The 20,860-nt window shown below is 37.4% G+C and overlaps 1 protein-coding gene and 1 pseudogene across 1 annotated transcript in view; one reads left to right on the top strand and one right to left on the bottom strand.

The window, feature by feature from the left end:
• The window catches only part of VWA8 (von Willebrand factor A domain containing 8), a 427,846-nt gene that overhangs the window by 31,217 nt on the left and 375,769 nt on the right, over window positions 1-20,860 (top strand). The gene's annotated exons all lie outside the window — the stretch shown is intronic.
• Window positions 8,553-10,339, bottom strand: LOC116466508 (lysine--tRNA ligase-like; annotated as a pseudogene).

Genomic DNA, 20,860 nt, shown 5'->3' with positions numbered 1-20,860 from the left:
GTATGTTTATTGCAGCACTATTCACAATAGCAAAGAGTTGGAACCAGCCCAAATGTCCAACAACGATAGACTGGATTAAGAAGATGTGGCACATATACACCATGGAATACTATGCAGCCATAAAAAATGATGAGTTCATGTCCTTTGTAGGGACATGGATGAAACTGGAAAACATCATTCTCGGTAAACTATCGCAAGGTCAAAAAACCAAACACTGCATGTTCTCACTCATAGGTGGGAATTGAACAATGAGAACTCATGGACACAGGAAGGGGAACATCACACTCCGAGGACAGTTGTGGGGTGGGGGGAGGGGGGAGGGACAGCACTAGGAGATATACCTAATGCTAAATGACGAGTTAATGGGTGCAGGAAATCAACATGGCACATGGATACATATGTAACAAACCTGCACATTGTGCACATGTACCCTAAAACCTAAAGTATAGTAAAAAAAAAAAAAAAAAAAAAAGAAATTTGGACTCATTTTATAGGATCTGAAAATTCTTGGTTCTTTTGAGATGTGCTCATAACAAAAGGTCATTCCTTGGTTTTATTTTATATTTGTGGTTGTCATTGTCATAAATATGACTGGCTATACTAAGCCTAACAAGTTGCCTTCAGCAAATTATAATTTAGCAATGCCTAATACATAAGCACTTTAGGAGGCCGAGCTGCAAGTTGAACTTTGGATATTAAATTGTGATCAACAGACCAGCCACACTATCCTGAGGTATGTCACCCATCATGTATTGCTCCTTTCTGTGGGTGTCAGTTCTTTGCTTCCAATATGGCTGTTATTACTTTGCAGTATGGTTTTTCAAAACATAAGAAGTATAACTTTTTGTTCCTATTACAAATATAAAACATAATCAACATAAAAAACTTGGAAAACATTGAAAAACACAAAAGATAAAACCAAAATTGTCCATAAGCCTAAATAGACACTATTAATATGATATGTAATTCTAATTTTTAAAAACAGTATTATTAGGTATAACTGACATGCAATACACTGCACATATTTAGAATGTATAATTTGATAAATTTTTATGTATGTATATAACCAGGAAACATTACTGTAATCAAAATACTGATCAAATAAATTTATCTCCCCAAAAAGCTTACTTGTGCCTCTTTGTAATGTTTCCTGGTTCCTCCAATGGCTAGGAATCATTAATCTGCTTTGTATATTTATTTGGGTTTTCTAGAATTTTATATAAATGGAGTCATACAACACATATATACTTTTCTGTCTAGCTTTTATCACTCAGCATAATTATTTTGAGTTTTTTTCCTTCTGAGTGGTATTCCATTGTATGGGTATATTACAATTTGTTTCTATATCTACATATTGGTAGACATTTGGGTTGTTATAGGCTCTTAGAAATAAAGCTGCTCTCAACATTGATGTACAAGTCTTTGTATGGACATAGGCTTTCTTTTTTCTTGTGTAAATACCTGCATCATGTGGTAGGTGTTTAACTTTTTATGAAATGCCATTCTGTTTTCCACAGTGGTTGTATCATTTTACACTTCCACCAGCAGTGTATCAGCGTTCCAGTTCTTCCATATTCTTGCCAGCTCTTGGTGTGGTCAGAGTTTTGAATTTTAACCATTAATATAGTTATGTAGTAGTATCTCACAGTGATTTTAAATTGCATTTCCTAGTGACTAAAGATGTTAGGCATCTATTTGTGTGTTTATTTATCATGTTTATATCTTTGGTAAAGTGTCTGGTCAAATCTTTGCCTACATTTTGGGTGGGCTGTTTGTGTTTTTTTTTTTTTTTTTTTTGAGTTGCTTTTTCTTTATATATTCTCGATATAAGAACTTTATCAGATATAAGATATGCAAATATTTTATTCTAGTCTATGGCTTATCTTTTTATTCTCCTAATAGTGTTCTCTGAAGAGCAGGAGTTTTAAATTTTAATGAAGTCCAACTTATTAAGTTTTTCTTTTTATGGATTGTGCTTTTGGTGTCACCTAAGAAATCCTAAAAAATCTTTGTTTAACCGAGGGTCACAAAGACTTCTTTTCTCATTTTTTTCTAGATGTTCTGGTACTTGTGCATTTTACATTTTTGTCCTTTTTTGAGTTAATTCTTGTATGTGGCATAGGGTATGGGTCAAAGTTTATTTTTTGCATATGTATATCCAGTTATTTCAGTTCCATTTGCTGACAAGACTATCCTTTCTTCACTGAATTACCTTTGTAGTTACGTCAGAAGTCTGATATCTGTGTGTATTGTGAGTCTGTTTTTAGACATTGATCTATTTTTCTGTCTTGACATCAGTGCCTCACTGTTTTGACTACTGTAGCTTTACAATTAGTCTGGAAATAGATAATGTTAGTTCTCCATCATTGTTCTTTTAAAAAGTTGTTTTGGTTATTCTAAGTTCTTTGCATCTATATGTGATTTGTAATCAACTTGTCAATTTATAAAACAACAAAAAAGCCTGCTGAGATTTTTAATGAGGATTGCATTAAATCTGTAGATCATTTTGGAGATAATTGCTATCTTAATATTATTGAAACTTCTAACTCATGAACAAGATATATTTCTCTATTTAGATCTTTAATTTCTCTCAGCAATGTTGTATTGTTCTCAGCGTACAGGTCTTGCATATGTTTTGTCAGCTTTATGCTTTGAGTATTTCATACTTTCTGATGTTATTGTAAACGATATTGTCTTTTTAACTTAAACATAGAAGTACAGTTGATTTTTGTATACTAATCTTGAATCTTGAGGCTGTGCAAAACTCACTTATTAGTTCTAGAGCTTGTTTTTGTAGATTGCATCACATTTTCTATATAACAATCATGTCTATAAATAAAGACAGCTCTACTTTTTCTTTTCCAGTCTGGATGCTTCTGATTTCTTTTATGTGTTTACCTTATTGCACTTGCTAAAATCTCTTTAATATGTAATTTATTATGTAAAACATTAAAATATGTTGAATAGAAGTTATGAGAGAGAATGTCTCATTCCGGATGTTGGGGGAAAGGATTTTTAGTCTTTCATTTTTAAGTAGGTTAGGTAAAGGTTTAGATGTTCTTTATCAAGTTAAGGAAGTTTTCTTCTATTCATAGTTTGCTTAGAGTTTTTAATCTGGAAGAGATGTTGGATGTCATCAAGTGCTTTTTCCGTGTCTTTTGATATGATCTTGTGTTTTTTTTCTTTTTCTTTTTTTTTTGTTTATTAATGTGGTGAATTACATTGATTGATTTTCAGATGTTAAGCTAACTTTTCAACTTCTCATTCCTGGGATAAGACCCTCTTGGTAACAATGTGTGAGTCTTTTTATATATTATTGGACTCAGTGTGTGAACATTTTGTTTAGGATTTGTACATCTCTATGAGGGATATTGATCTGCAGCTTTCCTTACTTGTCATGTCTTTGTCAGATTTTGATATGAGGGTAATACTGACCTCATAGAATGAATTGGGAATAATTTCCTCCTCTTCAATTTTCTGAATGAATTTGTATAAAATTGATATTTTTTCTTAAATGTTTGGTAGTATTCATCAGTGAAGCCATCTTGGCCCAGGGTTTTCTTTTTGGGAGGTTATTAACTGTAAATTCAGTTTCTTTCATAGATATAGTAATTCAAGTTATCCCTAATTGTGTCAACTAAAAAAGGAGCTGACTCTTTTAAGGACTTTATTTATTTCTTCCAAGTTGTGGAATACATTAGCATAAGTGTTTTTTTTTTTTAACAATATCCACTTATTATCCTTTTAATATCTGAAGTATCTGTATTTTCTGTCTGTCTGTCTCTCTCTCATTCATGATGTTGGTGAATTGTGTCTTCTCTCTCTTAATAATCTGACCAGAGATTTGTCAATTTTATTGTTAGTCTCAGAGAACAAGCTTTTGATTTCATTCATTTTTCTTTGTGTTTTTGTTTTCTATTGCATTGATTTTTAAGCTATGATGAATATTATTTTCTTTCTTTCGATCTCATTTTCTCTTCTTTTTCTAGTCTCTTAAGGCAGAAGCTGAAGCCATTAATTGGAAACACTTCCGTTTTCTCAGGATAGGCAATTAGTGCTGTAAAATTTTCCCCAAGTACAGCTTTAGTGGAATGCTAAAATTTTTGATACATTGTTTTCACTTTCATTCAGTTCAAAAAGCTTTGTAATTTCCCTTTTAATTTCTTCTTTGCTCATGTGTTAGTTTTTTTTTAAATTTTGTATATGTAACATATAACATGATGTTATGGGATATATATATAGATAGTAAAATGGTTACTATAGTGAAGCAAATTAACATATCCATCATCTCACATAGTTACTCATTTTTTTTTGGTATGGCAAAAGCAGCTAAAAACTACTCATTTAGGAGGAATTCCAGTACAATTTCACAGTACAATTTTATTACTTATAGTCCTCATATTGTACATTAGATCTCTAGACTTGGTCATCTTACATATCTGCTCTTTAAATACTCTGACTTGTATCTCTCCATTTCCTACCCACCCCTACCCCTGGTAACCAATGTTTTTTTTCTATATCTCTGTATTTTTGACTCCCCCTGCACCCCACTGTCCCAGCCAGATTCCACATGTAAGTGAGCTCAGGTAGGGTTTTTGTCTGTTTGTTTGTTTGTTTTTTTACCCTGGGCCTGGTTTATTTCTCTTAGCATAACGTCCTCCAACTTCATTCATGTTGTGGGGAGTGGTAAGATTTCCTTCTTTTTAAAGGGTCCATAATAAATATTCTTTTTTTTCCACCTGAGATGGAGTCTCGCTCTGTCGCCCAGGCTGGAGTGCAGTGGCGCAATCTTGGCTCACTGCAACCTTCGCCTCCCGGGTTCAAGCGATTATCCTGCCTCAGCCTCCTGAGTAGCTGGGACTACAGGCATGCGCCACCATGCCCATCTAATTTTTGTATTTTTAGTAGAGACGGGGTTTCACCATGTTGGCCAGGGTGGTCTCAATCTCTTGACCTTGTGATCCGCCCGCCTCGGCCTCTCGAAGTGCTGGGATTACAGGCGTGAGCCACTGCGCCTGGCCTAAATATTCTATTGTATAGATATACAAGCTGACCATCCCTTATCTGAAATGCTTGGAACCAGAGTTATTTTGGATTTCAGATTTTTAAACATTTTTGAATATTTGCTTATACATAATGAGACATTGTGGGGATGGGACCCAGCTCTAAACACGAAGTCCAGTTGTGTTTAATGTATATCTTATACACGTAGGCTGAAGGTAGTTCTATTTTTCCCTTGGGGATGCTGAGTAAATTGGGTGTTGAATGCCTGCTTTTTGACTTCGACCTATCACATGCAGTCAAATGTGTGGAATTTTTCACCTGTGGTGTCATGTTGATACTCAGAACATTTCAGATTTTAGAGTATTTTGAATTAATGATTTTGGGATTAGGGCTGCTCAACCTGTATCACGGTTTCTTTATTCATTTATCCATTGACATTTTGGTTGTTTCCATATCTTTGCTATTGTGAATAGTGCTTCAATGAACATGGAGTACAGATATCTTTATGAGGTGATTTTATTTCCTTTGGGTATATATCCAGAAGAATTGCTGAGTCATATAGTATTTCTAGTTTTAATTTCTTTAGAAATGGCCACATTGTTTTCCATTATAGCTGTACCAATTTACATGTCTACCAACAGTGTGCACTCTTTTCGCCACACCCTTGCCAACATTTATCTTTTGACTTTTTGATAATAGCCATGCTAACAAGTGTGAGGTGGTATCTCATTGTGGTTTTGATTTGTATTTCCCTGACTCCTGATTTAATGATGTTGAGCACCTTTTCATATACCTGTTGGCCATTTTTATACCTTCTTTGGAGAATTCAAATCCTTTGCCCATTTTTAAATTGGGTTGTTTTTCTACTATTGAATTACATGAATTCTTTATAAATTTGGACATTAGCCCCTCACCAGATATATGGATTGCAAATGTTTTTTTCCTAATCAATAAGTTACCTTTTCATTTTGTTGATTGTTTTCTATGCTGTGCAAAAGATTTTTAGTTTAATGTAGTCTCACTTACTTGTTTTTGCTTTTGTAGTTTGAGCTTTTGGTTGAGATATAAAAAAAAAATCATTGCCAAGGCCAACATCCAGGAGCTTTTTTCCTAGGAATTTTATATTTCAGGTCTTACATTTAGAGTTGATTTTTGTATATGGTATAGGATAAAGGTCTGATTTCATTCTTTTGCATGTGGAAATCCAGTTTTCTCAGCACCTTTATTGAAGAGACTATCCTTTCCCCATTGTGTCCTTGATGCTCTTGTCAAAAATTGGTTGACTATATATGTTTGAATTTATTTCTAGGCTCTTTCTTCTGTTATACTGGTCTATGTGTCTGGTTTTTTTTTTGCCAGTATCATACCTTTTTACAAACTGATACATACTAGTTGCACATATTTCTGGGGTAAGTGTGATATATTGATACACACATAATTTGTAACACAGGGCTGAGCGCAGTGGATCATGCCTGTAATCCCAGTACCTTGGGAGGCCAAGGCAGGAGGATTGCTCTAGCCCAGGAGTTCAAGATCAGCCATGGCAACATAGTGAGGCCCTGTCTCTATAAAAAAATTAATTATCCGGATGTGGTGGCACACACCTGTAGCCCCACCTACTTGGGAGGCTGAGGTGGGAGGATTGCTTAAGCCTGGGAGGTTGAAACTGCAGTGAGCTATGATTGTGTCACTGCACTCCAGCCTGAGTGACAGAGCAAGACCCTATCTCAAAAAAAAAAAAAAAAAAAATTTAAAGTCAAGAAGTGTGATGTTTCCAAGTTTGTTTTTATTTCTCAGAAATGTTGGCTATTTGAGATCTTTCGTATTTTTATACATATTTTAGGATTGTTCTATCTGTGAAGAATGCCATTGGGATTTTGAAAGGTATTGCATGGAATCTGTATACTGCTTTGGATAGTATATACATCTTCACAATATTAATGGACATGGGATATTTTCCATTTATTTGTGTCCCCTATGTTCCTTTTTATTCCTGAGGCATCTATTGTAATGTCTTTTTCACTTTTTATTTGAGTCTTCTCTTTTTTTTTTTCCTTAGACAAGCTGAAGGTTTATCAGTTTTAATTTTTCAAAAAGCCTCTTAGTTTTATTGATTCTCTCTATAGTTTTTCTGTTTTCTATTTGATTTATTTCTGTTATGATCTTTATTTCCTTTCTTCTGCTAACTTTGGGTTTAGTTCTTTTTTTTCGAGTTCTTGAGTCATAACGTTAAACTATTCAGAATCTTTTTAACGTAGGCATCTATTGCTATAAACTTCGCTCTTAGAACTGCTTTTGCTGCATCCCACGGGTTTTGGCATGCTGTGTTTCCATTGTCATTTGTCTCAAGATATTTTAAAATTTCCCTTTTGGTTTCTTCTTGGCCCAGTGGTTGTTCAAGAGCATGTTGTTTAATTTTCACATATTTGTAAATTTTCCAGGATTCTTCCTGTTACTGTTTTCTAGTTTCATATCATTATGATCTGAAATGATACTAGATATGATTTCAGTTTTCTAAATCTGTTAAGACTTGTTTTCTGGCCTAACATGGACAATTTTGGCGACCATTTCATGTGTGCTAGAGATAAATGTATATCCTGCTGATGTTGGACGAAACATTTCAAATATGTCTGTTAGGTTTATTTGGTCTAAGGTGCAATTCAGACTCAGTATTTCCTTATCAATTTTCTGTCTGGTTGATATATCCTTTTTTGAAAATTGAGAATTGAAGTCCTCTATGATTATTGTATTGCTCTCTATTTATCTCTTCATGTCCATTAATATTTGCTTTAATGTATTTAGGTGCTACAAAGTTGGGTGAATATATATTTATAATTGTTATGTTCCCTTGAAGAATTTACTCCTTTATTATTAAATAATGACCTTCTTTGTCTCTTGTGACAAAATTTGACATGGTCTATTTTATTAGATATTAGTATAGCCATTCATGCTTTCTTTTGGTTACCACTTCCATAGAATATCTTATCTTCTTCCATCCCTTTACATTTGGCCTGTCTGTCCTTAAAGCTAAAGTGAGTCTCTTGTAAGCAGCATGATTGAATTCCCCCACCGTTTTTAAATCCATGCAGCCACTTTTAGATAATTTATTTACATTCAAGATAATTATTGATAGGTAAGGACTCACTGTTTCCATTGTGTTATTTGTTTTCTGGCTGTTTTGTAGATCCTTTGTTCCTTTCTTTCTCTGTTGTTACCCTCTGTGATTTGATAATTTTCTATAGCACTATGCTTTGATTTCTTTCTCTGTATTGTTTTTGTATCTGCCATACTTTTTTGTTTTGCAGGTACGATGAGGCTTACATAAAACATCTTATAGTTTTTTTTTTTTTTTTTTTTTGAGAAGAGACAAATGGTTTATTTGGTAACAAGGAATAAAAAGAAATTCTTAATTCCTTGTCTCTCTTCTGATGGCTGAATGGAACTGTCGTAGTCAAATGGAAAGCAACACACAAGAATTCCCTTGCAGACCTTGATCTTTTGCAGATGTGCAAAGATGTTTGACTTATACAACTTGCAATTGTTATTTTTTAGACAGAAGTGCCAGCTGTTGTGCTTTCCAGCATATCAGTGGTTGCTACATTCTCCTTGTCTTTGGGTTTCATAGCAGGAAATAGAAGTACTTCCTTGATGTTGTTGGAATCTTTTGAGAAAAATGGTGACTCGATCAATGCCCATGCCCGTACACATTCCAGGGCAGTACAGAAGTTTTCATCTATGAAATGGCCTCATCATCACCTGTGGCCTTGGCTTTGGCCTATTCTTCAAAAACCCGCTGCTGTGGCACAGGATCATTCCAGCTTAGTTTAGGCATCGCATATCTCTTTCTTCATGACAAGCAGCTCAAAGTGCTCGGACAGATTCTCTTTAGAGCGGTGCCATTTGCCATAGCGCTCATTATCTGGGGATGATCACAGATTAATGTAGGATTGATGCAAATCACTTCCAGGAACTCCCCTACAAGCTTGTCAAGGAGCCTGGCTGTGGTCCAAGGTAGAGGGCATTCAACAGCTTTTGCCACACGGATATCATTAAGAAGTTTGCAAGTTTCATCAGTTTCAAAGAGGTTAGTTTCTGGCAGCTTTACCTCCAGGGCTTTCTCAAGTTCTTCTACCATGCTGATTCTCTGGAAGGGTGGGGTGAAGTCAGTATCATAGACCTGGCCCTGTGGGCCATCTGGGTGGTAGCTGACCTTGCGACTGACTGTAATATGCTTCACCATCCCTGAAACCATCTTCTCTGTGATTTCCAAGAGATTGTGGTAGTCTGCATAGGCCATGTAGAACTCACAAGTGGTGAATTCAGGATTGTGCCTCAAATCAATCCCTTCATTCTGAAACTGGCATCCAGTTTCATAAATCTGCTTGGTGCCACCAACCACTAGCATCTTATGATAGAGTTCTGGAGCGATTCTCATGTCCAGCTCATTGTCATAAGTGATGAAATGCTTGGCCACAGCTCCCCCTGGGATGATGTTCATCATGGGAGTTTCAATCTATAGGAATCCCAGTTCATCCAAGAAACTTCTTATACATGTGATGATCTTAGAGCAGATGATAAATTTCTGCCTCACAAAATCATTTAGTATCAAGTCCAAGTATTTCTGACGATACCTTGTTTCCTGGTCTTTGAGGCCACAGTGAAGATGAGGTAACATATGCAAGCGGGGAGACAGCAGTGTGATGTCATAAGGAATGATGCTCAGCTCACCCTTCTCGGTTTTCCCAGGGTTCCCCTGAACTCCAATTACGTCTCCTTGATGCAGTTTGTTATTAATATGAATAAATTCTTCTGATTTATAATTTCTGGGATTTGCCATGACTTGCAACTTGACCCCCTCTCCTTGAAGGTCATAGAAGATGAACTTTCCTTCAGAAGCTCTTTTAGCATGGATCCTACCTGCCACCTTTAAGGTGACATCATTCAGGTGACCCCCAGGCTGCTGGTGACTATATTCTTGGATGAAGTCATTGAGTGAGATGTCTGCATGGAACTTGTGTGGGTATGGGTGTTCCCCATTGACATTCGGTTGATAAACTGCCTGACTGTGGATCTTGTAGTGTTGATTTGGGTCCAGGCTCTTCTCCTCAGTACCCACACCACTGTCAGTGGTATGGTTTGTGACAGCAGCTGTGGCCTGGTTTAGCTATTTCTCACTGAGTTCTTTCTGCTTGGCCTCCTTCTCTGCCACTTTCTTCTTGGCTTTTAGGGATCTCTTCAACTCATTCTTGCTCAGTTTTGGCTTGCTGCCATCCACTTTCACCTCAGCCCCCTGTACCACTGCCACCTTTCCAGAAGGCTCCACCCAAAAGTCCATCTTATAATTGACTATTTTAAGCTGATAACAACTTAACTTCTGCCACATACAAAAACTCTAGACTTTTATGCACTCCTCAGATTTACATCTTTTTATATTGTGTGTTCCTTAACAACTTATTTTAGCTTTAGTTATTTTTGACTGAATTGACTTTTAACCTTCATACTAGATATATGTATGATTTACACACTGTTTACAGTATTGGAGTATTCTGGATTTGATTATGTATTTACCAGTGAGTTTTATACTTCAATATGTACTCATAATATTAATGACCATTCTTTTATTTCCACTTGAAGAACTCCCTGAAGCATTTCTTGTAAGACAGGTCCAGTGGTGATGAATTCTCTCAGTCTTTGCTTGTCTGGGAAATACTTTATTTCTCCTTAATTTCTGAAGGACAGTTTTTCTGGGTGTGGTATTTTTGACTGGCAGTTTTTTTCTTTCAGTACTTTGAATATATTATTCCATTCTCTTCTGGCCTGCATGGTTTCTACAGAGAAATCTAATAGTCTAATGGGGATTCTCTTATATGTGACTTGATGCTTTTCTTTTGCTGCTTTTAAAACTCTCTGTCTTTGACTGACAGACTAATTATAATGTACGTTGGAGAATACCTCATTGGATTAAATCTGTTTGGAGACTTTTAAGCTTCATGAACCTGATGTTCATATATCTTCCAGTACTTGGGAAATTTCAGCATTTATTTCATTAAATAAGCTTTCTGTCCCTGTCTTTGTCTCCTCTCCATCTGAATATCCCATAATGTATTTGTTCACTTAGTAGTGTCCCACAAGTCCCATGGGCTGTCTTCACTCTTTTTCACTCTGTTTTCTTTTTCTTTCTTTTTTCTTTTCCTTTCTTCTTTCCTCCCTTCCCCCCGCTTTTCCTTCTTTCCTCCCCTCCCCTCCCTTCCCCTCCCTGTTTCTGTTTCTGTTTCTTTTGACTGGATAATTTCAGAAGAGCTATCTTCAAGTTCAGATATTTTTGGTTTTGCTTGATCTCATCTATTTTTGAAGCTCTGTCTTGTATTTTTTATTTCATTGACTGCATTCTCCAGTTCCAAGATTTCTATTTGGTTCTTTTTTATGATATCTATCTGTTTGTTGAATCTCTGAGGTTATAAATTGTTTTCCTGAGTTCATTGAGTTTTCTATCTGTATTCTCTTATATCTTGCTTAATTTCGTTAAGATTGTTTTTTCGAGTTCCTTTTTAGGCCATTTGTAAATATTCATTTCTTTAGGGTCAGTTACTGGGGAATTATTATGTTCCTTTGGTGGTGTCATGTTTCTTTGCTTTTTCATTTGTGTGTGTGTGTGTGTGTGTGTGTGTGTGTGTGTGTGTGTGTTCTGATGCTGATTTCTGTGCATTTGATAGAGCAGTCACCTCTTCCAAACTTTACAGAGTGGCTTTTGTAGGGGAAGACTTTCACCTGCAGATGGGTCTGAAGATACTGGTTGGGCACGTTGGAGCAGTGGTGTAGTCTCTCTGCAGCTACAGCTTCTTTAGTTGTGATCAATTTCAGCAATCACTACAGGTGTCTTGGTGGTCTAGGCTGCAGGAGTTTGTGTCAGTGATGGTGGCAGCATAGATTATTAGGGTCCTCAGTGGCCAAAGCTTCAGGGATCCTCCCGTTCTTGTCTTTCCCACAATGGAGAGTCTTAGATGAGGGTATCTCTCTTGATGTCTGGTCTGACATAGCCCACAGGCAGATGCAGCAGCACGGGGATCTGGGGCACAGGTCCGGAATTCCTAGGCCCGGGGTCTTACAACATTACTGAAACACTATGACTTGAGGTGTTGGTTCACTTTCCAAGGCAAAAGTGGATACAGTTCTCCCACAAAGCTGAGGTCTGTTTCTCTGAAGCACTTTCTTTCTTTTTTTTTTTTTTTTTAATTATACTCTAGGGGATTCTCTTATATGTGACTTGATGCTTTTTTGTCTGTTATTGGTGTATCGGAATGCTTGTGATGTTTGCACATTGATTTTGTATCTTGAGACTTTGCTGAAGTTGCTTATCAGCTTAAGGAGATTTTGGGCTGAGACGATGGGGTTTTCTAAATGTACAATGATGTCATCTGCAAACAGGGACAATTTGACTTCCTCTTTTCCTAATCAAATACCCTTAATTTCTTTCTCCTGCCTGATTGCCCTGGCCAGAACTTCCAACATGTACATGTGCACAACGTGCAGGTTAGTTACATATGTGTACATGTGCCATGTTGGTGTGCGGCACCCATTAACTCATCATTTACATTAGGTATATCCCCAAATGCTATCCCTCCCCCCATTCCCCCACCCCACGGCAGGCCCCGGTGTGTGATGTTCCCCACCCTGTGTCCAAGTGTTCTCATTGTTCATTTCCCACCTATGAGTGAGAACATGCGGTGTTTGTTCTTCTGTCCTTGTGACAGTTTGCTCAGAATGATGCTTTCCAGCTTCATCCATGTCCCTACAAAGGACAGGAACTCATCCTTTTTTATGACTGCATAGTATTCCATGGTGTATCTGTGCCACATTTTCTTAATCCAGTCTATCATTGATGGACATTTGGGTTGGTTCCAAGTCTTTGCTGTTGTGAATAATGCCACAGTAAACATACATGTGCATGTGTCTTAATAGCAGCATGATTTGTAATCCTTTGGGTATATACCCAGTAATGGGATAGCTGGGTCAAATGGTATTTCTAGTTCTAGATCCTTGAGGAGTCACCACACCGACTTCCACAATGGTTGAACTAGTTTACAGTCCCACCAACAGTGTAAAAGTTTTCCTATTTCTCCACATCCTCTCCAGCACCTGTTGTTTCCTAACTTTTTAATGATAGCCATTCTAACTGGTGTGAGATGGTATCTCATTGTGGTTTTGATTTGCATTTCTCTGATGGCCAGTGATGATGAGCATTTTTTCATGTGTCTTTTGGCTGCATAAATGTCTTCTTTTGAGAAGTGTCTGTTCATATCCTTCGCCCACTTTTTGATGGGGTTGTTTGTTTTTTTCTTGTAATTTTGTTTAAGTTCTTTGTAGTTCTGGATATTAGCCCTTTGTCAGATGGGTAGATTGTAAAAATTTTCTCCCATTCTGCAGGTTGCCTGTTCACTCCGATGGTAGTTTGTTTTGCTGTGCAGAAGCTCTTTAGTTTAATTAGATCCCATTTGTCAATTTTGGCTTTTGTTGCCATTGCTTTTGGTGTTTTAGACATGAAGTCCTTGCCCATGCCTATGTCCTGAATGGTATTGCCTAGGTTTTCTTCTAGGGTTTTTATGGTTTTAGGTCTAACATGTAAGTCTTTAATCCATCTTGAATTAATTTTTGTATAAGGTATAAGGATGGGATCCAGTTTCAGCTTTCTACATATGGCTAGCCAGTTTTCCCAGCACCATTTATTAAATAGGGAATCCTTTCCCCATTTCTTGTTTTTGTCAGGTTTGTCAAAGATCAGATAGTTGTAGATGTGTGGTGTTATCTCTGAGGGCTCTGTTCTGTTCCATTGATCTATATCTCTGTTTTGGTACCAGTACCATGCTGTTTTGGTTCCTGTAGCCTTGTAGTATAGTTTGAAGTCAGGTAGCATGATGCCTCCAGCTTTGTTCTTTTGGCTTAGGATTGACTTGGCAATGTGGGCTCTTTTTTGGTTCCGTATGAACTTTAAAGTAGTCTTTTCCAATTCTGTGAAGAAAGTCATTGGTAGCTTGATGGGGATGACATTGAATCTATAAATTACCTTGGGTAGTATGGCCATTTTCACAATATTGATTCTTCCTATCCATGAGCATGGAATGTTCTTCCATTTGTTCATGTCCTCTTTTATTTAGTTGAGCAGTGGTTTGTAGTTCTCCTTGAAGAGGTCCTTCACATCCCTTGTAAGTTGGATTCCTAGGTATTTTATTCTCTTTGAAGCAATTGTGAATGGGAGTTCACTCATGATTTGGTTCTCTGTTTGTCTGTTATTGGTGTATCGGAATGCTTGTGATGTTTTCACATTGATTTTGTATCTTGAGACTTTGCTGAAGTTGCTTATCAGCTTAAGGAGATTTTGGGCTGAGATGATGGGGTTTTCTAAATATACAATGATGTCATCTACAAACAGAGACAATTTGACTTCCTCTTTTCCTAATCAAATACCCTTAATTTCTTTCTCCTGCCTGGTTGCCCTGGCCAGAACTTCCAACACTGCGTTGAATAGGAGTGGTGAGAGAGGGTATCCCTGTCTTGTGCCAGTTTTCAAAGGGAATGCTTCCAGTTTTTGCCCATTCAGTATGATGTTGGCCTTGGGTTTGTCATAAATAGCTCTTATTATTTTGAGATATGTCCCATCAATACCTAGTTTATTGAGTTTTTAGCATGAAGGGCTGTTGAATTTTGTTGAAGGCCTTTTCTGCATCTATTGAGATAGTCATGTGGTTTTTGTCTTTGGTTCTGTTTATATGCTGGATTACGTTTATTGATTTGCGTATGTTGAACCAGCCTTGCATCCCAGGGATGAAACCAACTTGATCGTGGCGGATAAGCTTTTTGATGTGCTGCTGTTGTCGGTTTGCTGGTATTTTATTGAGGATTTTTACATCGATGTTCATCAAGGATATTGGTCTAAAATTCTCTTTTTTTCTTGTGTTCTCTGCCAGGCTTTGGTATCAGGATGATGCTGGCCTCAAAAAATGAGTTAGGGAGGATTCCCTCTTTTTCTGTTGTTTGGAATAGTTTCAGAAGGAATGGTATCAACTCCTCTTTGTACCTCTGGTAGAATTTGGCTGTGAATCCGTCTGGTCCTGGACTTTTTTTGGTTGGTAGGCTATTAATTATTGCCTCAATTTCAGAGCTTGTTATTGGTCTTTTCAGGGATTCAACTTCTTCCTGGTTTAGTCTTGGGAGGGTGTATGTGTCAAGGAATTTATCCATTTCTTCTAGATTTTCTAGTTCATTTGCGCAGGGGTATTTATAGTATTCTCTGATGGTAGTTTGTATTTCTGTGGGATTGGTGGTAATATCCCCTTTATCATTTTTTTATTTCGTCGATTTGATTCTTCTCTCTTTTGTTCTTTATTAGTCTTGCTAGCGGTCTACCAATTTTGTTGATCTTTTCAAAAAAAACAGCTTCTGAATTCATTGATTTTTTTGAAGGGTTTTTTGTGTCTCTATCTCCTTCAGTTCTGCTCTGATCTTAGTGATTTCTTCCCTTCTGCTAGCTTTTGAATGTGTTTGCTCTTGCCTCTGAAGCACTTTCTAACAGCTTGCACCCAGAGGGCAGGAATATAGTTGTGACTCTGACCCTGGAGGGCAGGGTGCAGAACTGGCATGGCTCCAGGGAAGAAGAGGAGCCTCAAAGGTTCAGGCCCCAGGGAATAGGGCACAGCTACAATTCGGGACCTAGAATCAACAGGGCACAGTGGCAGCTTGAGCCCTGGGAGATGAGATGTCACACACTAATTACTCTTGATGCTGGGATGGTGACACTCAGCAATAGCCCAGGTTCTGTGCAGCCAGGTGCAGCACTGTCAAGAACCCAGAAATGGCAAGGCACAGATACGGCCCAGGGGACAGGGAGCAGTACAGCCTCAGTCTGCTGCTTGGAGAGATGGGGCTCCTCAGCAGCTCAGATTCTGAGTTCCTAGTCCCGTTGTAGGGAGGAAAGACCCTTTGGCCATTTGACCTGTAGGGCAGAGGCACAGCTCATCCAAGGCTTTGATTCCCTGGAAGTAAGATGCCGTATCAGCTTGGCCCTGAAATATACAGCTACATGGGTTGGAGGAGGTGCTAGGTCCCCGAGAGGCAGGGTACAGTGTCGGCTATGGCACTGGGTAGGACATCTGCTCTGGTGTGCTGGAGGGTTGGGGCATCCAGGAGGATAGGATGTTGCATTGGTGTGGTGTCTGGGGGTAGTTTGATGCTGTGGGTCCCCAGTGAGAGCATCACTTCAGCTCAGGCCTTGAAGGGCAGGGTACACCAATGTCTGGGATGCAGGGGATGGAGCAGCTTCAGGGTAACTTGGAGCATAGCAGTAGCTAAATTCAGGGATTGGGGCCTACCAGGTAGCTGTGCTGCAGTGATGTCAAAGCCTCCAGGATGGAGGGGTGCAATGACTACCCATCCCTGGAACAGGATGCACTGGAGCAGTGGCTCTGGTTGCAACACAGTAGCAGCTCAGGCAGGGGACTGGGGTAAGGCACGGTGTCGGTTTCTTCTCTGGGAGTAGCACAGAGTGTGTACTCTGGGGAGCTCCCTCAGCTGGGCTCAGAGCCTGTGAGGACTGCAGGAATCTCTGGTAGCAAAGACTGCAGGTATCCATAGTAGTGATGGGAGCTGGTAGTGTCCTTCTGCTTACCTTTTTCCTGCAGAGAGAAATACCTCCTGGGTCCAAGCTGATCCCCAAATAGGGGCTGAGATCATCCTTGGCAGAGGCAAAGTTTCCTTTCCTTCTCTATGTGGCCATCCTGGGTTTCTGTGCTCTACAGGATTTCTCCTACTCCTTTGCAGTTCTCCAGGGCTCTCCTTTATTTATTTTGGTGGAAATGTAGTTTTTTCATTTGTTTGGCTTGGTTTTTTTACGGGGGAGGAGTGCTAGGAACTTCTAGTCAGCCATCTTACTGATACCACTTAGCAATGATCCCATGTGCTAGGTAGAATTATGCTGTTTAGTCTCTAAATATTTGGAGATTTTCCAAAGATCTTTCTGTTACTAATTTCTAATTTAATTTAATTTTGGTCAGAGAACACACTTTGTATGGCTTGAATCTTTGTGAAACGTATCTAATGTTTTAAAAAATGACTATGTATATTTGTATCATTTAAGAAAATAATAGTACGTACTGTATATACTATTTTGTATATACAGAATGTTTTCTTACCTTTTTTTATTTACAGACCATACTTTTGTATGTACAGACCGTTTTCATAAAGCACCATATTGTGGACATTTTCTTATGTAAAATATTTTCTAAAGCATGACTTTAAAAAAATAACTTTTTTGCAGAACTAATATATTTTTGTGGTTCAGAAATCAAAACAATATAAAAGATATACATTGAGAAATTATATATTCACCCCTATTCTCATTCATGTTAATTCTCACAGTATTAGTTTCAGGGGAATCTGTCTTGCATTTTTCTATACAAACACAAGAAAATATACATGTATACTCTTATTTTTGTACCCTTACACAAAAAGTGAACAACGTGACACTTAGTCATTGAATATGGATATGTATAATTATTTAATACATATTGATGAATTTTTCCAATTTTAAGAAAAGCTGAATATCTTCTCTGTGCTGAGCACTGTGCTGGCCAATGCTGTAGATTTAGTTTTGATAACAGCTATATTGGATCATAGAAACATCAGCCCACTTTATAAATGATTGGCTTTATATAAGCTACATAAGCTGATGTTTTATATATGTATTATTTCTTTTGATGTCTTCAAAGAACCTTATTTTATTCATCTTTGTATTCTTGGTGCTGAGCATATAGTAGGTCCTTAATAAATATAGCTGTGTGAATAAATTAATTTTTTAGTTCAGTTAGTTCGTGTTGTAAATAGTGAGGACTTTGGTGCTAAATATTTTCACCCTTCATGTCCACTATATCTAACTACAGAATGTTACATGGTAAATAGGGGAAAGTTTAGCAGATGAGCACGTAGTTGCAGTGAGGAGGTTAGTCATGCTTCTTTCGAAATCTTGCGTTGTGATGTGGTAGAAAAATCAAATTCAGGGGAGTGTTATGGGCCTAGATGTAGATTCTGAGCTATTTTGTGGGGTGATGAAATGAAATGGTAACGAAGCGTCAAGTGAAAGTAGTCTAACATAGGCTTTACCAGTGAGGATGTAGTAAGTACTGGGTTCCTTTCTCCCTTATTCTTCAGATTTGTCTCTAGGCCCAGCAGGTAATTTGAGTGTAAACTCAGGAGCCTATTCATATCCACCAAGTCCACACTATACAGCCTGGTGTCCAGGGTACACAGCAGAGATAGGAGTTTGCAGGTGAAGATGAGACTTGAATAATTCTCCCGTACCTGGTTCTCATTGGCTGAGGGACCAGGCACGGTGCTTTACCTATAATCCTCACAAACCATACTCAATAAGTATTATATCTTTATTTTGAAAATAAGGAAACTACAAATCTGCATGTTCTGCACATGTATCTCAGAACTTAAAGTATAATAAAAAAATTAAAAAAGAAAATAAGGAAACAGACCTGAAAGAGTCAAAATGCTTGTCTAAGGACATGGATAAAAGACAGGATGAAAAATCGCAATAGGTCTGTCTGGCTTCAAAGGCTTTTTTTTTTTCCCTCCATTATATTATGCTGCTTTTTGGGATACTAAGAAAACATCAACAGTTTTGAAGGATTTATTATAATAGAATCTGACCTACGCTTAATTTTCTAGAATTTTAATTTTAACTTTTATATATACGAAAATTTGAGTTCATAAAGGGAGAAAATTATAATTTAGGTAACTATGATAAAATTACTTTAAAGCCTTTGAATATGGCCAGGCAAAAAATAGTACATATTTTTTGAAAACAAATACTGGTTAGGAATTGAATCAGGGATTTAGGCCAATATGAACTAAATGTTTTTATCTTTACATAGAAAAGGAATCTTAGAATATAGGATCAAGCTCTTTGGGATTATTTTGACATCGGTTTATTATTATGTGGACTCCTGGAAGGTAGCATCTTGTGTCTGAAAACATTGAAGTTGGGGATTTCTCTCGTGTACTGTGCTATGTTTATATTAGGTTATGCATGGCAGTTTGGCACTTTGTTTTGCCGATGTTCGTAATGTACAGTCTTAAATCTTGTTTCTATTTCTGGCATGCTTTTAAGTATGACTCATGTTTTCTTGAGGCCATTCTAAAAATACAGCTAGTTTCAGGCATTAATGTAAAATATAGCACAGATACCACATAGCACTGCATGATGCTTTCTTTCAGTAGTTTAATGCAATTTCCTGACAAATTAAATATAGAAATGCTTTTTGGTAAGATACACTATATTAAAACATGAATAAGTGAAAGTTGGATTTTCTTTGAGAAGTAGATCCTCTGATAACATAATATTCATTACAAAATAACTTTGAAATTTTAATAAAAGGAATAAAACATATCATTGATACCACCAAAAAGAAGTAGAACTAATGGCTGGAACAGCAAGTCCGCTAAATTTGATGTAGCCCTGAGAGGTCCACACTTGTAGGGAAAGTCTTGCACCTGAAGCTGGACACCTGTTGAAAAGCTTTTGGAGGGGCTGTAGAACATAATGACCGAAGTACAAGTTTTGGACTTAAACAACTTAGGTATAAATCTTGGTTTATGGACTTACCAGCTACAGACAAATGATACTACATTTCTAATTTTGATTTTCTTATTGTAAAATGGGAGTAATGAGTATTTAACAAACAGCATTTACTATGATTAGACACTGTTCTAAGTGCTCATAACTTTATAAGTAAGTACAATTATATCTATTATACAGATGAGGAAACTGAGCAGAGAGATTAAATAACTTGATTAAGGTTACATAGCTAGTAAATAGTACAGTTGGAATTTGAACCCAGCCAATCTGTCTTGAATCTGTGTCCTTACACAATAGGTCTGCTGCTTTCTAGAATTGTTATGAGATCCTATATGAAAAATCATTTGTATGTTTACCTGGTACCTGATAGGAATGCAATAAATTGTGACCATTATTAGTATTGTTATTGGGGGAGAATAAAAGCAGGGAAAATATATGTTCTTTGTGAAGGTATGCCATAGACTACAAGGCCAGCCATGGGATTCAGAAGTAGCTTATATGTATTAAGAAACTTATGTAAAATTGGAATGTGATGATGAGAGCCTTAGATATCCTGACAACTCCTACAGGCTTACTCTAAAGGTAGAACTTATTCTCTACTGATTTCCTCCCTAAAATTTTATCTTTCAGAAGGTAAAGGAAATAGAGAGAAACTCTTTCTCTGGGCTTAATTGTGACAAACTCATTAGTGGTGTGCAGGCAACAGAGGCCTTGAGAAAAAATAATGACTACACAATATTTCTCAACTATGGTGCCATTGACATACTGGGCAGGATGAGACCATCTTGGTCATTGCATTTACCATCACAAAATATCAGTGGTGTACCAAATTATTTCTCATTTCCCAAAGCTCTACAACAACCCAAAGTACTCCCAGACATTTTCCAAATGCCTCCTGGCGGGCCTAGAATGGTAGCAGTATGGTCACCAGTTGAGAACCACTGTTGAGTGGTAAGAATAAAGGAAGGACTGAGACTAGTCAGATGTGCCTTAAGGCAGTGTTTCTCAGTACATGTGCATCATGCTAAAGTGGAAGACACTCCCATGAGCATAAACAGGATTATGCGTAATTCCCAGGGCTCTAGCTTTAAATAACTCCATGCATTTCTCTTCTACTTAAGAAAGTACACTGGTGTACAAATGGCTCTATTATGGCTATAACCTCAATTCTGCTCCAGTTTGCTTCAAAAAATGAAAAGATAAGTTATTCCTAAACATCAGCAC

This window comes from Hylobates moloch, unplaced genomic scaffold (assembly GCF_009828535.3).
Source record: "Hylobates moloch isolate HMO894 unplaced genomic scaffold, HMol_V3 SCAFFOLD_4, whole genome shotgun sequence".
Taxonomy (NCBI): domain Eukaryota; kingdom Metazoa; phylum Chordata; class Mammalia; order Primates; family Hylobatidae; genus Hylobates; species Hylobates moloch.
The sequence above is the reverse complement of the archived record's forward strand: the minus strand, read 5'-3'. Positions and strand labels throughout refer to the sequence as shown.